Here is a 15,718-nt window from a genome sequence, read left to right as displayed (position 1 = left end):
TTTGTGCGACGGATCGCAAGGGCAGTGTTACCCAAAAATTTCAAAGCTCCATCGTTCACCATATACGATGGAAAATCAGACCCCACTGATCACATCCGACATTATAAGCAAGCCATGACGCTACATGCGGATGACGAGGCCCTCATGTGTTGAATATTTCCGAGCATTTTGGGACTGTTGGCCATCAGATGGTATTATAAATTGGAACTGGCATCGATTAAGAGCTTCCATCAACTCCAAAAATCCTTTAGGGCACAGTTCATCACTAATAAGGTCCAGCGGAAGCAAGCCGACTCTCTCTGGGCAATGCAAATCCAAACACGAGAAACCCTATGAGTGTATTCGGCGTGCTACTAGGAATGCTTTAATCTCGTAGATGATGCCTGCAATGACTCTATGGCCATCACCGCCTTTAAAATGGGATTGCGTCCTAATAGTGCTCTCCGCAGCTCCTTGACCAGAAGGCCCCCCAAAACAGTCTGGTCGCTAATAAAGAAAGTCGAGGAATATTGCAAAGTGGAAGATGACGCCCTGCGGGTCAAAGCCGGGCACAAGTCCAGAAAGACGGCCCCATCAGAAATCGTTCAGCCAATAAATTATGTACCATCGTGGAGCCTTGAACCACGAAATCGGACTAAACGAGACAAAAGATGAGATTCGCGCCATTCAAACGACCAATGCCCACACCGGGCTAATGAACAACTTCAAGTGGATAGCAGACTCATAAGGCGCGCGGACAAGAAATATACGGAGTTGTTAGAGTCGATCAGCATGGTTATGTCTATAGTTCAACAACTTCCGTTCTTCAAATGGCCACCTAAGATGGTGGGACCTTCCGACACGAGGAAACGGGATGGGCGATGCAAATATCATAAAGACCACGGTCATGATACCGACAATTGTTATGCTTTGAAAGATCACCTTGAGGAGTTGGTACAAGATGGTCGGCTTAAGCAACGTGTTCGAAAGAACAACTCAACTAACACAGTTGCTTTACTGCAGGATTCACCTCCACTCGACATAATCCATATGATATACAGCTTGCCGACGGCATCCGCCATACATACAATTCAGTTGCATCCTAACCGCCAAAAGCAAATCACACCAGTGAAACGGCCCCATGAAGTTGCAAGTATAAGTTTCAATGATTCTGATTTGGTCGGCGTAACGCTCCCCCACATTGACCCCTTGGTCATTGAACTACGCGTAAACCGATTCACCGTTGAATGCGTTCTCATTGACTAGGGGAGTACTTTGAAAGTTATGTACTACAAGACCTTCATCAAACTCGGCTTCACTGAGTCGGCCCTGTCTCCAACTCCCTATCCTTTATTCAGCTTCAACGCTAATCTGGAATATCTATTAGGCAAGATCACACTACCAGTTCGGACGGGCTCCCGGTCAGTGGATGTAGAATTTTTGGTTGTCAAGCTTCCTTCGCCGTATAATCTCATCATGGGACAAACTTGGCTGCATGTCATGCAGGCCGTACCAAGCACATATCATCAATTACTTCATTTTTCGACTGATCGCGGCATTGAGCAAATTCGAGGTTCCTAGAAATGCACATGCATGTTGTCTTCTTGCCGAAAAGACACTAAGAGAGCTGGAGGTCAATTCAATTGAGGTGCCGGATCAAGAGAGCCTCGACGACGTTGGGCGGATCCCAAGTGAAAAGGAAACCGGAGCCCTGGATCGGGTTGAAATTGACGGGGATCCAGACAAGTTCTTCATGGTCGGCGCCTCCTTGAATAAAGTAGACAGGTAGAAGCTAATTTCCTTTTTACTCGGAAATCTTGATGTATTTGCATGGTCAGCATATGAGATGCTGAGGGTGGATCCATCTGTGTCTGAACACCGCTTAAATGTTGATCCTAGATGTAAGCCGATTATTTAGAAAAGTCGGCGGTCAGCTACGGAACACACTGCTGCCGTTGTTGAAGAAGTTGACCGGTTACTTGATGCCGGGGCAATCCGCGAAGTGACCTATCCTACTTGGCTGTTGAATACTGTGGTGGTAAAGAAGAAAAATGAAACTTGGCATGTTTGCGTGGATTTCATGGACTTAAACAAAGCTTGTCCCAAAGATTGCTTTCCCCTCTCTATAATTGACCAACTTGTAGATGTCACGGCACATTATCAATGTTTGAGCTTCCTGGATGCATATAGAGGCTACCATCAAATTGCCATGCATCCGGAGGACCAAGACAAAACTGCATTCCTCACCCCAAGAGGAACCTATTGCTATAAGGTCATGCCTTTTGGGTTGAAAAATGCGGGGGCAACCTACCAAAGACTAGTCACTGCCATGTTCAAGGAGCAACTTGGCCGTACTATAGAAGTGTAGATTGACGATATGGTGGTCAAGTCCAAAGAAAAGCAAACTCATCTAGCCGATCTAGAAGAGACATTCGGCATGCTTCGCAAATACAAAATGAAGCTGAACACTTCTAAATGTGCATTTGGCATCGGATTCGGTAAATTTCTTGGCTACATTGTTAACCACCGTGGAATCGAAGCCAACCCGAGGCAAATCACAGAAATTCTAGAACCCGACTCTCCTCGGTCGGTCAAAGAGGTTCAAAAGCTGATGGGGATGACCGCCGCACTCAACAGGTTTATCAGTCGTTTCACAGATCGCTGCCGATAATTCTTTCACACCCTTCAGCAGGGTAAAGCTTTTGAATGGACCCCCGAGTGCGAAGCCGCTTTGGACGGTTTAAAGACTTACCTCCGATCAGCTTCACTCTTGACAACAGCTTCGGTAGGTGATCCGCTCATTTTATATCTAGCAGTCTCCGACCGGGCCATCAGCACCGTTCTGTTAAATGAAGAACTTGGGGAGCAGTGGCCAGTTTATTATGTGAGCAAAGAAATGGTTGACGCCGAAACACGTTACCTTCTGTTGGAAAAACTCGTCCTTGTTCTCGTCATGGCGGCAAGAAAGTTAATGCATTACTTTCAGGGGTATACCATTAGGGTACTAACGGACTACCCCCTCCAGTCAGTACTTCGTAGTATAGAAGTGTCAGGGTGCGTTTCAAAATGGGCTCTCGAACTCGGCCAGTACGATATTCAATTTTTGCCTAGAAACTCAATCAAGGGGCAAGTGCTCGCCGACTTTGTGGCCGAATTCACTAGATGCCTCGCCGACTTTAAGTCTGATCAAATTCAACCTAAGCCAAACTGGAAAATCTATGTTGGTGACATTTGGCAGTTGTATTGTGACGGATCATCCAACCAACGTGGCAGTGGGGCGGGTGTAATGATCATGGCTCCCGACGGGGCAATAATAGAGTAGGCTGTCAAACTGGGCTTCGACGCATCGAACAATGAGGCCGAATACGAAGCCTTATTAACCGGCTTACGGAATGCACATCTCCTTGGTGTTCAGCGTCTGCTTATCTTCTGCGATTCAAAGCTAGTTATTAACCAATTGAAGGGGGAATACGCAGCCAAAAATGATTGTATGACAGCTTATATGAAAACGGCGAATTCTTTGCTGGCAAAATTCGACAATCATGAACTAAATCAAATAACCCGGGATCAGAACACACATGCAGATGCCCTGGCTTGCCTAGCCTCCGCCATCAACTTAGAAATTAAACGGACAATTAAAGTAGGATTTATCCCTGAGCTAAGTATTGCCCCCTCAAAGTCAATTCTAATCAATATCATAGAATCAGGTCCAAGTTGGAAGGACCCTATCACTGTATTTCTATCTTCTGAACAGCTCCTGATGGATAAGAAAGAAGCGCACAAATTGCAAAACAAAACCCTGTGATATTACTTAGATCCGTAAGGAAAGCTCTACAAAAAATCCCTTTCTGGTCAATACCTAGAGTGCGTCTATCCGGATAAAGTCGAGGAACTCCTGACTGAAATACATGAAGGTAGTTGTGGTGCCCATTCTGGCGGGCGCTCTTTGGCTCATCAAGCTGTGACACAGGGGTATCATTGGCCAACAATGAGAGCCGATGCCGAGTGTTACGTCAAGAAATGTGAACAGTGCAAGAAGTTCTCCCCTTTAACCCATCTGCCTGCTAAAGAGTTAAGCTCTATCACCAGTCCTTGGCCGTTCGCCCAATGGGGACTTGACATCGTTGGACCATTACCTCGTGCCCTGAGCAACAAGCAATTTTTAATTGTCACGACAGATTACTTCACAAAATGGGTCGAAGCGGAGGCACTAACGCACATTCGAGATACTGATGTTCAGCGCTTTGTTTGGAGAAATATCATAACACGATTCGGCATTCCAAGAGCACTTATCTCAGACAATGGCACCCAGTTTGATTGCGGCGTCTATCGAGAGTTGTGCAGCACGTATGGTATTCGGCCCTATTTCTTCACCCCGGCTTATCCACAGAGCAATGGTCAAGCTAAAGCCTCCAACAAAGCCATTTTGGACGGCATCAAGAAACTGTTGGAGAAAACTAAAGGCAGATGGATTGAAGAACTCCCCAGTGTGTTGTGGGCTCATTACACTACACTGAGGCAGTCCACTGGCGAAACGCCATTCGCCCTTTGTTTTGGAACTCAGGCAATTATCCCCTTGGAGATTGGCTTACCCACTCTGAAAATAAAGGTCTTTGACTTGGGCCTAGGGATGGCAATTTGAAACCGGCCCGATGGGGACCCGACCTCCCGACCCCGATTGGAACGATTTTTCCCCGAAAAATACTCCCGACGGGCCGGGGATAGTGTTTGAAAATAAATCCTCGACCATTTTTGAGCCGGGGACGGTGATATGTTTTACAGCCCCGGCCCATCCCCGTTTCCATCCCCGGCCCCGTACCTGGTTTTTTCCCGAATTGAAATGACCATGGTACCCCTGTCTATATATATATGTTTTCCCTCTTTCTTTTCTCATTTTAGGGTTAGGGGGACATTGAGACACTCTCTCTTCTCTCTTCTCTGTGCAGTCGGCGTCGTCTCTCTGTCCAAAGTTTGCGTCGTCTCTCTAGTCGCGGCAGTACGTTGCTCCGTCACCCTACAGTTAACGTCGTCTCTCCACTCCATCTGCGACAGTACGCTACTCCGTCGCTGTCACGACCCAAACCCGCCCCTATGGGTTTAGTACCGTAACCGACCAGTAATCCAGGATTACCGAAGGCCTGCTTAACAGTAATATAGAGTACAGGGGCTGGCGGAAGCCAATACAGTAAATAAACAATGTCCAATGAGCTGTGACAGTCTATATGTAAAAAGACTTTTTATTCAAATATATACAGTCGGACAAAACAGTATGTACATATATACAATCATTCAGTTCAGGGACCTAATCCCTATTAAACCGTACAGTACAGTAAACAAAACAGTTACAGAGACAGAAAGGGGAACTAAAACACCCCTAAGCCATAACTTGACAGGCTCGGAACCTCGCAGTGAGGCACAGTGGTTGGCTTGACAAAACTAGAGCTTACCCTGACGCTTCTAACCACGGTCTGGTGCCTGTACACTTACATATATATATATATATGAGCAGTGAGCTAAAGCCCAGTGAATAACATAATGCGTAAAGAGGTTAAGAATGAATGTCCTTACAGTAATGAAAACAGTTCGTTAATTCAGTATATCAGTCATTCAGTCATATATGGTACATCCATTAGCATAGCAGTACAGTAAACAGTAGGTCTTAAAAGACCGAACAGTAAATGATGGCCATCAATCAGTAACAGTAGTGGTTCCAACAAGGGAACCGACAGAGATTTCTGTAACAGTAACAGTAAACAGTAGTTGCTAAGGATGCCACAATACAGTTCAGAATATAGGACATACATTCATTCAATTAACAGTATCAGTTCAGAAAGCAGTACAGTTCAATTGTTCAGAGAATAATTATTTTGAACATATCTTTACACAGTTGTTACTCACAGAGTTCTAGGCTACAGTACAGCTAGAGCGCGTCCCCAATCGCCAACCCTACACAGTTACAGATTGAACACACACTAAGCTACACAGTTGGGAAAGATAATAACTTAATCCCTAATTTGCCTCGGTGTGGTTCTACATCTATATCCTCATTAAGGTGCCTTAAACTAGGCCTAAGAATGCCTAGGATGGGATGAGGATGCAAAGATGCACTTTAAAAGCATTTTCAGAATTTTCAAAAAATAAGGGTCACGCTCAAGCGTAGATTTCTCCGCTCGAGCGGACATGTAGACAAAGGTTTCCGTTCGAGCGTAGACTTACCCGCTCGAGTGTTCTGCAAAACAATCAAAAGTGCTGGATAGGTGAAAATCACGCTCGATTGGGCGCTCGACACCCGCTCGAGCGTAAGACACAACGTCACGCTTGAGCGTCAATTATTTCGCTCGAGCGGACTTCAAAACAGAACAAAATGCTGGAAGCACGATTTCCACGCTCGAGCGCCAGTCACCCCGCTTGAGCGTGAGTCCAAATTCTGGAAATTCTAGATTTGAACCTCAAGCTCAAAACCAAGTTTTAAACCATAAATTTCGATCCTCTTGGGCCAATTTTCCAGAAAACATCCCAAAACTCATACTTTAACATGATTCAAAGCCCAATTTGTAAAATCAAAGCCCAAGGGTGTTTCAAACAACTCAATTTCAAACCAAGTTTCAAGAATATGATTTAAACATAACATGCATGAGTTTAAACCATTTCAAAGCTTCAATACATGCTCTATTGAGCCAAATATTTCAAAAACATGATGGTTTCATGAACCTTAGCTAGAACTTGTACAAGCATGCAACAATTATCCATGAACTCAACTTAAAACTCAACAATACCAACATGCATGCATGGAATGAGCTCCAATTCAACATTATTAGACTAAGACATGACTTAGCTCTCTAGAGGCTCAAGAACCATGCAAGAACAATCTTAAAAACATCAATGAAAAGGTGAAATCCTTACCTAAGTCTTGAATTATAAGGTGTAGGAGCTCAAATTCACAATTATCTTCTAAAATCTCCAAGTCTACAAGCAACTATCAAGGAGGAACTCACTTCCTCTCACTCTAACTCTCTAGGTCGGCAAGAACAAGGGAAAAGAGCTAAGCAAATGTTTGATCTAGGTGTAATGAGGCTCAAACATGGTTCATCTAGTGGGCCACTAATGGTGTTTTGGTAATTAAGCCAAACTATGTAATTTATCAATATTTAATCTAATTTAATCATACCAAATCAGTTTTCAGATAAATTTACCATAAAATCACATAAATTCTACTGATCATGAAACACTAATCAATTTCGGGTTCGGCCACCGATAAGGCCTTCAATTTGTAATTTAACCATAAAAACATGAACAGATAATTGGACAGTCAAATAGATAGATAGTGCATTTAAACGGATACAGTCAATCAATCAGTTTCAGATTTCAGCCAGTCAGTTCAGTATTTCAATCAGTTCAATTACTTTTCATAATCAGTCTCAGTTTAGCAGTAATCAGTGGTTAATCGGTAAACAGTGACGAGGGTTGTTACAGTCGCCTCCTCTTCACCGTCGTCGCCTCCTCCTCACCGTCGTCGCTTCCTCCTCACCGTCGTCGCCTCCTCCCCCTCATTCGTCGCCTTTTCTGACACGACGGATATCGCCTCCCTCTCTTTCTCTCACTCTCTCTCTCACCGATTTGATTTTTTATTTTTTACATTTGAGATACTGATATGAGACATTCTCTTTGTTAGATTTTTTATTTTTTACATTTGATCTCAGATCTGTTAGATCTATTGAAAATGTTGTTGTTGTTGTTGTTGTTGATGATGATGTTGATGTTGCTGTTGATTAATTCGTGAAGAAAATCTATTAGATTTGTTTAATTGTTGTTGTTGTTGTAGTAGTTTGAAGAAAATATGGAACTGATTTTTTTTTTTTCTTCTTTTGGTCAGGGAATTTTTGGGGTCGGGGAAACCTGATCCCCGTTAGGGGGCGGGGGTGGGGGCAATTATGGGCTCCCCATCAGGGTCGGGACCGGAGACGGGGGCAATTTCCACCATCGGGGATCGAGGACGGGGAGGGTGATCCCCGGCCCCGCCCCGCCCCGTTGCCATTCCTACTTGGGCCATAATGACATGATGTTAGCTTTGGATCCAACTCTAATTGAAGAACGTTGAGACCGAGCCTTCGCGTCTATGGCGCGGTATCAGCAGCAGCTCGCTAAATCGTATAATCAACGTGTGTAGCTGCGACGTTATATTCTTGGAGAATTGGTCCTGAAGTAAGTTCTTCCCACTACTAGGAGCCCCACTGACGGAAAGCTAGGTCCCAAGTGGGATGGCCCTTATCAGATTAAGTCAATCGCCGGTACAGGGGCATATCGGCTCAAAGACATGTCTGGAAGAAGTCTGTCACGTCCTTGGAATTCCATGCATTTGCACAAATTCTATCATTAACCGGATTTGTGGGGCATGATACTTGTTTTAAATGTTCACCATGTACAAATTTCACTTTTGCAATGGAAGGTTTCTTATTTCCTTACTATACGAAATTCAGTTCATTGAAATAAAAGCCTCCGAATTCGGAGCCCCATCCGTGAAAGACACGTTTGGGCCGAATAAGCTTCCAGATTCAGAGTGCCCTTCGTGGATATCACGATTGGCCCAGATAAAAAGCTTCCGAATTCGGAGCCCCATTTGTGAATGACATGTTTGGGTCGAATAAGCCTTCGGATTCGGAGCGCCCTTCGTGGATATCACGATTGGCCCAGATAAAAAGCCTCCAAATTTGGAGCCCCATCCGTGAATGACATGTTTGGGCCAAATAAGCCTCCGGATTTGGAGTGCCCTTCGTGGATATCACGATTGGCCAAGATAAAAAGCCTTCGAATTCAGAGCCCCATCCGTGAAAGACACGTTTGGGCCGAATAAGCCTTCAGATTCGGAGCGCCCTTCGTGGATATCACGATTGGACAAGATAAAAAGCCTCTGAATTCGGAGCCTCATCCGTGAATAACACGTCTGGGCCGAATAAGCCTCCAGATTCGGAGTGCCCTTCATGGATAACACGATTGGCGAAGACAAAAGCCTCCGAATTCAAAGCCCCATCTGTGCAAGACACGTTTGGGCCGAATGAACCCCCGAATTCGGAACGCCCTTCGTGGAAAGCGCAATTGGCATAGAAGAGCATCTGAATTCGAAGTCCTCTTCGTGAATATTGTGATTAACATACATAAACACAGTTGACATAAAAAATGGGAGATGATTATAGCTGAATATATAAACATAGACCGAAATAACATGCAAGCATTTAAAATAATATGTTTCATTAGTTTCATTAATTTAATCGAGAGTACATTGTTCGCTTCCAATTTATTTTAAAGCAGTACAATACATTCAGTTTTGTTCGGCATCACCCTCGTCGTCGCTCTTCTCGACTTCGAAAGCCGCAAAGGGAAATTGATGACCCTGATATAACGGCGACGCCGAGTCAATGCCTGTTGCTCGGAGAGCCTCTGCGGCATAGAGAGACTTGACCCATCCATGCTTAAATCCACGATTCTCGCAGCGACAGACCTCCTCGGTAAGATTTTCCTTTGTCTTCGCTATCCTAACTTTTCGGCCCTCATGGAAGCCTTGTTCATAAGCCCTGGTCTTGTAGCCTCTATTGCAAACATGCTTGCCGCATCACGATCGGCAATTGCATGACTTATAAGCCGTTGGGTCACCCTTTTATCCACAATCGGGTTAGCTCGGCCAGCCGACTGAGTCTCGGCCGTTTTGACTTTTCTTAACTCTCGCTTGACTTTCTCCGTGCGAGCTTCTAAATTACGAATGCGTTCATCTTTCTGTTCGATTTCCCGCCGTGCGGCACGAAGGCGCATGCTGATCTCATAGGCGGTGTATAGTCCTTTCACCGCTCTGTGAACACCCTCTCGAAACACTTCGAAATCTGGTCGACCAATCATCGACTGCTGGACTTTTGGAGGAAAAATCTGTCGTGCAAATTCAACTTCCACGCTTGGATCTCGGATGATCGAATTTGCTTCCGTCATTGGTTTGTTTCCTATAAAGACTGAAAAACTCAACGGGCGCGGTGGCCCACTAGCCTCACTTCGCGAATGAGGGGAGCTCTCCTGCTGTCGCTTCTCCCTCCTAGGTGACCTATTTCGACGACATGGAGAGTGACGCCTTTCTCGCTCCCCAGAAGTCCTACTCCCCGTTCGTGAAGGTTCCCCACCTCGATTCATCACTGCGTCTAGCTTAGCCAATGTCCTACTGTAGACACCCCATTTTTGACCGACCTTAAGACTCAGACGTCACCGATTGAGCGCTCGGTGATGGTGCATATTGTGCTCGTTCAGAAGTTTCAGAGTCTCGGCTGCGAGCCTTGCCTTCGAACTTCCGGGCTCTTTCGTGTCTTGCCTTGGTTTGCGAACCAGGCTCCCTTTTCTCTGTTTTCTCTTCCCGAAGGGAGGGAGAGGTCTTGTAGATCATCTCTCAGTGGCCGTAGGCTACGTTTCATGGTCGTAGGCCATTTTTCCCGTTTGGAGCCCGATTTCCGGTGTTTCGGAGCCGACGGCCGTGTGCCTCGGTTCGGGACCACTTAACCACCTCCATTTGCTCCGGTTTTTGGTATACACCCCACCACCATCCATTTAAACACTTGGAGCTGGTTTTCCAGAGGCAAGGAGCACCTTTTCTCAAGCCAAGAGTTGTTGAAGCATTGGTCTTCAAGGGTAAGTCTTCTATCCCGCTCTTTGGCCCTATTTTTGCTCAATATATTAACTCCTCTTGATTGCATATTTGGGCTCCGACCCTAACTAAAAATAGCATTATTTTGAGCTATTTTTCATGTTTGTTTAAGGGCCTCTCCCTGTTTGAGGCTTCCTTTTTACACTTTCTTCTTTACCTCTCTTGTATGCCTCTTTCTTGCATAGTATTTTAGGCTCATTTTTAAATTGTTTTGAGCTTGGTTATAAACTTAAAAGTGGCTTATTTTGAGCCCTTCTTCAACATTGTTGAAGGGCTATTCACTGTTTGAGGTTTCCTTTTGTCACTTGCCTCTTCATCCCTCTTTTGGCCTTACTTTTGCATGTTTTGTTAGCCCCTTGTGCTCGTGTTTTTGGGTTCTGGTCCAAACTATAAATAGCCTTATTTTGACTCCCTATTCATGTTTGATCAAGGGACTTTTACTGTTTGAAGCTCCCTTTTTGCTCTTTGTGTTTAAACCTTCTTTTAGGCCTATTTCTTGCATAGTATTTTAAGCTTACTTGTGCAGTGTTTTGGGCTCGGCCATAAACTGTAAAATACCTTGTTTTGAGCCCCTATTCAACTTTGTTGAAGGGCTCTTCATTGTTTGGGGCCAGAAGCTGCTACTTGCTTCTTTATCTCTCTTTTGGGGCCATTTTTGCATGTTAACTTAGCCCTATTTGTGTTCACTTTTTGGCCTTGCTTAAAGCTGGAAATATGCATGTTTTGGGACTGCCTTGATTCTGTCTTTATGCTTCATATTCAAATAATGCATGCTTTGTATAGCTATAAGTCATTCCATGCGCCTAGTTTCGAGTTTCGGGTCTCATTTCATGCATCGGGTGCCATGTTTCCATGTTTCGGGGCTGTTTTGCATCATATTTTGGTACTGAAATTTTCATGTTTGCATATCATGTTTCATACCTTGCCATGCTTTGTTAGAGTGGCATTTGTGCCTTAGGTTCGGTCCTCGGTTTGCGTGCACGTGTGCACGCATCTCGAGTGTCTCATTTTCATCTAATGGCCTCTTATGTGAGTGTGGCTAAGGTCCACTCATGTTGGTGTAAGCCCATATTGCATTGTGTATGCCATTTCATTTCATAGCATTGTGTATGCTAGGCCGTATGTTAGGGCATTGTGTATGCCATGTTATCTCGTGCATCGTGTATGCCATTTCCTAGCATTGTGCATGATAGGTTGTATCTTAGTTGCATTTCATGCATGTCATGCATATTGCATTGTGTTGGGGATAGGAGTTAGCCCGAGCATGGGAAACGAGGGGCGTTTCGTACTCCGAGTGACGGAACGTGTCTCAATTCCTCGGTCGCCGGCACTCCAGATTATCCATGATGGAGTCTAGGCCTTGTTGTGTCCATATCTGCATTCATTCTATATTGAGTTACACAATTCGACTCCTCGGCCATCATGCATCGAGATGCGTGATTGGTGGCACGAGGATCGAAGCATGCATATATTTGTGAAAATACATTGCCATGCCCTTTTCCTGCTCTCTATTGCAGCAAATCAAGAATCAGCAGTCTTTCGGGGCTTGGCGCGCTTTCCAAAAAATTATTACAAAACAGAGGCTAATTGGGGCATCACAGTGGATTTCCGTGCAAAAGTAACCCGGATGTGCATTATTCATCATCTGAAGAAGAGTCAAGGCAGTCCCTAGCTTGCATGCCAGTTTATTGTTTTCTTAGTTAATTTGGTAATTAATTAGGATTTTTGTACATATTTGGACTGTATTATTTATTTGGATTGTACTATTCATTTGGGACTGTATATTATTTTATTCGGACCCTCCGAGCGAGGGCACAACTGTAATAAGTGTGCGTGTGTGTGATGTATGTCTTCCAACCCCACGTCTTTCTCCCTTTTATTTACCCGCTTATGATGGTTAGATTAGGGCATGTTTCAATTAGCATACAGTATGATAGCATGTTTGCATTCATTCATCTGTTTTGCATGCACCGGGCTCGTCGTATCCTACTAACTGCATTGTATTTTCAATTCCAAGTTGAATACATGTTAGCTGTAACATTTCATCTGCCATGTTTAGAATAGCCGAGCTTGCTATAGTTGCATTTTTACATGTGTTGCATTAGGCATTTCCGTATAATTAGGATTATGCATGGATTTCTAATTAGCTTCTGTTTTGGCTTGGAGTACTCGGTAAGTTTTATGCTTTAGCATCCTTGAATGCGTGTGAGTGACTGCCATGAATAGCATGCTTACCATGAGGCTATATGCTTATGTGATATAACTGCCTGAATACCTATGGGTGAAGGTTGGGTTATTTGAATTGGAACAATTCATCAAATGTGTGTTTTAAGCCCACTAGATAGTGGCAAAATCATGTTTTTCTAAGCCCACCCGAGGGTGGCAAATCCACGTCTTAGCCTACTTGCGGGTAGCACCATCAAACCACTTTAAAAAATAAACATGAAATGTTTTGTTCCAATTCAGACGATCCAGTCTATACTTGTATGCTGTGCGCATCACATAGTAAATCTAGGCTAATAACCGGAATAAGAACGCATAATATTTTCAAAACTAGATATCATGGTTAGTAGAGGCCGATCTTTGATCGGGCAAGCGGGGGTGCTCACGAAGTGACCTTCCCCAATCGTACCCAAGTTCCCGAGCCGAGGCAACTTTGGTGATGACGGACACGTGGCCTTAGGCAAACGAGTCAGGGTTTCCTAAATTTTTCCAAAATAAAACATTTAGGTGGCGACTCTGTATCTGGCAAAGCAATCCATGTTTGACACTTCTTTCAAAAATCTGTTTTCTCAAAACGATTTGCCGGATTTGGACTCTTTGGTTCAGATTTAGAACCGTGACAAATTGAGAGTCCGAACTGTAGTGAGCCCAATATCGAACGGAACGGGGGACTTGTTCCTCCCCAGGGCGTTCGGGGACGTCTACACCTACCTTCTCATCTGCTGTTGAAGCATAGTCTGCTTGACATTTACACTTATCTAACCTTCTTCGACAGATTAGTTTGAGTTGCTTTTGAACACACTAATGGGACCTACGCGCACGAAGCAACCACCATTTTTATTACCTACGGGTGCACCGCTCCCAAAGCCATCTCTTCAATACTGCCCCAGCCAATTCATAAATAGCTGATAATTGGCGGCCACGTTCACTAATCCGCTGGGGCAAGGGCAGATTAATTAATCTATTCGGCCGAACATCAATCCTTTGTGCCGAAAAGATAGGCTGCCCGAGCCAATTCATGAATGACCGATAATCCTTGACCACGTTCACTAATCCGCTGGGGCAAGGGCAGATTAATTAATCTATTCGGCCGAACATCAATCCTTTGTGCCGAAAAGATAAGTTGCCCCAGCCAATTCATGAATGGCCGATTATCGTTGGCCACGTTCACTAATCCGCTGGGGCAAGGGTAGATTAATTAATTTATTTAGCCGAACATCAATCCTTTGTGCCGAAAAGATATGCTGCCCCAGCCAATTCATGAATAGCCGATAATCCTTGACTGCGTTCACTAATCCGCTGGGGCAAAGGCAGATTAATTAATTTATTCGGTCGAACATTAATCCTTTGTGCCGAAAAGATAGGCTGCACTAGCCAATTCATGAATGGCCAATAATCCTTGACCACGTTCACCAATCCGCTGGGGCAAGAGCAGATTAATTAATTTATTTGGCTGAACATCAATCCTTTCTGCCGAAAAGATAGGCTGCCCCAGCCAATTCATGAATGGCCGATAATCCTTGACCACGTTCACCAATCCGCTGGGGCAAGGGCAGATTAATTAATCTATTCGGCCTAACATCAATCCTTTCTGCTGAAAAGATAGGCTGGAAGCTAAGCAATTAATTTAGCGCCGAATTAATTTAATAGTTTCATTAAAACTTATTTCATGATTTTACATTTTACTTGGCTGTTAACACGTACATTCAGAAAAGATAGGCTGGAAGCTAAGCAGTTAATTTAGCGCCAAATTAATTTAATAGTTCCGTTAAAACTTATTTCATGATTTTACATTTTACTTGGCTGTTAGCACGCACATTCAATAAGCTGAAAAGCAAAGGCAATTTTCATTCATAAATTGAGTACAAACAGAAGTCAATTTACACATGAAAGCTACCCTAAAACTTCTAACCAAAATACAGTCAAAATCTAACAAAACCTAAATACATTCGGATACCAAAACAAAACGAAAATCACTGAGCTTAGGTTAGTTTTCAGGGTCAGACTCCAGCAGCTCAACGTCTACCTACTCGTACGAAATCGACAGTTCCGATATCACGTTAGTGGCAGCTAAGGCTTTGAGCCAGCCGTGCTTGAAGCCCCTATTTTCGAACTTAGGCACTTCTTAACATAGCACTCTAAGGCTGCGTCCTTGCCGGCTTTGAAGGCCTTGGATGTCTTGGATTCGGCTTCTTCCTTCGCCTTCTTTAAATCTTCTAAGTCGACCTCCAGCTTGGATATCCTCTCGTTGGCCAATTCGAGCACTTCTTCTCGCGTTCGCTCTTCCTTCAGCGACCGATCTCAATTGGTCAAAATTCTTGGCCTTGTTAGCTTTGGCATCGGCCTTCGCTTTTTCTTCCGCCGCTTGGCGAAAGGCCTCTACTGCATTGTTCTTTTCAACTTCCACTTCAGCTCTCAGAAAGTCGATTTGCTCAATTGCGTCATGTTGGCGACGACCAATCTCGGCTATCCTCTCCGCCACCTACAAACTAATGAACCAAAAAGATAGGTGATATACAAAACTTTTTATTTTTTGATGCAGAACCAAGGATTAAGACACATACCAATATTATCGATTGAGCGGCTAGTGCCATGGACAACAGATCAGGCTCTTCCCGAAAGGTCGCCTTGTCAACCAGCAACGAAACTGAGGAGGCCAAGCTCAATGCAACTGCAGCATCTTTCGCGACCGATGCATCAGAAGCAATCGACACGTTCTTTATCCTGGGTTGTATTGTAAACGGCACAACCAGGTCCGATTCTTCTATCCACGGCCGTTTATCAACCAGGTTTTCCGAGTAAATTTCGGCCTCGGCCAGACGCTTTTCCCTCCGTTGCTTC

The sequence above is a fragment of the Camellia sinensis genome, chromosome 3, assembly GCF_055761805.1.
Source record: "Camellia sinensis isolate YWXY chromosome 3, ASM5576180v1, whole genome shotgun sequence".
NCBI classification, from domain to species: domain Eukaryota; kingdom Viridiplantae; phylum Streptophyta; class Magnoliopsida; order Ericales; family Theaceae; genus Camellia; species Camellia sinensis.
Note: the sequence above shows the minus strand (reverse complement) of the source record.